This window comes from Musca domestica, unplaced genomic scaffold, assembly GCF_030504385.1.
Source record: "Musca domestica strain aabys unplaced genomic scaffold, Musca_domestica.polishedcontigs.V.1.1 12, whole genome shotgun sequence".
In the NCBI taxonomy this organism is placed as follows: Eukaryota; Metazoa; Arthropoda; class Insecta; order Diptera; family Muscidae; genus Musca; species Musca domestica.
Window position 1 is genome coordinate 18,462,857 of NW_026712155.1, and position 1,334 is coordinate 18,464,190.

The 1,334-nt window shown below is 33.6% G+C and overlaps 1 long non-coding RNA gene across 1 annotated transcript; it reads right to left on the reverse strand.

Annotated features, from left to right (window-relative positions):
* Nucleotides 1-572: 572 nt before the first annotated feature.
* LOC131807211 (uncharacterized) lies at nt 573-979 on the reverse strand. Its single transcript, XR_009344319.1, has 2 exons — nt 867-979; nt 573-794 (listed from the first exon to the last, which is right to left on the reverse strand). It is a non-coding gene; the product is annotated as an uncharacterized LOC131807211 (long non-coding RNA).
* Between the last annotated feature and the right edge of the window lie 355 nt (nt 980-1,334).

Genomic DNA, 1,334 nt, shown 5'->3' on the forward strand with positions numbered 1-1,334 from the left:
CTCCCGATTTTCGGTATTTTGATGATTTTAGCGTCATTATTCACCGGAATTGTTTGACATTTGGTATTTGAAGTTCGTAATGGATACTACAGCCTAAGAAAGAAAATTGTCTGTGCTGGTCCACGTCTTCGTATAGCCCCTATAAAACGGTACGTCCTGATATTCACAGCCTGTTCCACGATCTCGAAAGAAAATTTGTGCGAACGAAGGCTACTCACTCACTTTCGTATAAGAATGCGTTCCACTAACTTTCGTTCTTTCTTTCGCATATCCTTACGTCATTCAGTGTTGCTAAATATTAATTGGAAAAATTAATCGCGAAATAAGGCAAAAAAAAGCGCCAAATGTCTAATTTAAACGCGAAAAAGCAGCAGTGGCTCTGTCTCAACTGACAGTTCAGTTGTAAACAAACAAAAAAAAAATTCTAGTGATTGTGTTCAAACTATTTGTGTTCTTAAAAAATAAAAAAAAAATGAATATTTCTGTAGCCCTATTTTTATGGATGATGAGGAGGAGGTTCAAAATGTGCCACGGAGGCATTTAAGAGATGCTTCGAATTTATTTGAAGTACCTAACAACCAGTAAGTATGATTGTATTTTTACTTTTTTGAAATAATAAAAAATGAATTTTTTTAGGTTTGTGAAGGACCCATGGTATTTAATTTAAAAACTAATTTCTTCCATTGGTCTTCAAGGGATTGCCTGCTGCTTCCAAAAATTGGCACTCCTCTGGAGAACTTAGGATTCTCCTCCATATACTCAGCTTGTGCCCGCAGCTGTGTAGTTTTTTCGTGCTGGAATTGAGAAAATAAAAAAATATATATTTGTTGTTCACAGATTAAATTGCATTTATTATTTTTACTTACATTTTTCTTTCCATTTTCAATCAAGCATTGTTTATGTTAAAACAGTTTTCCTTAATTTTTATCATTCGACAGCAAACACACAAGTGACTGATTTTGACATTTGTGTTCGCATGAAACGCTTACGTTTTCGTTCGCTTTGATTTTCGTGCAAATTTTCGTTCTGATGGATTTTAGTGAAACGGAAATCAGCTGTTTGTCGTGAAAAATTTGTACGAACGTGTTCTTTCGATATCGTGGAACAGGCTGTCAGTATTTTGATGATTTTAGCGACATTATTTACCGGAATTATTTCAAATTTTGTATTTGAAGTTCGTAATGGATACTAGAGCCTATTCCAGAAAATTTTCTGTGCAGGCTTATGACAAATGTTGCGTATGCAGGTATAAGTCGTCGTATAGGCATTCGGTATTTTTAATATTTTAACAGAATTTTTAACGGATTTTATTGTTATTTATTATTATTATTTTT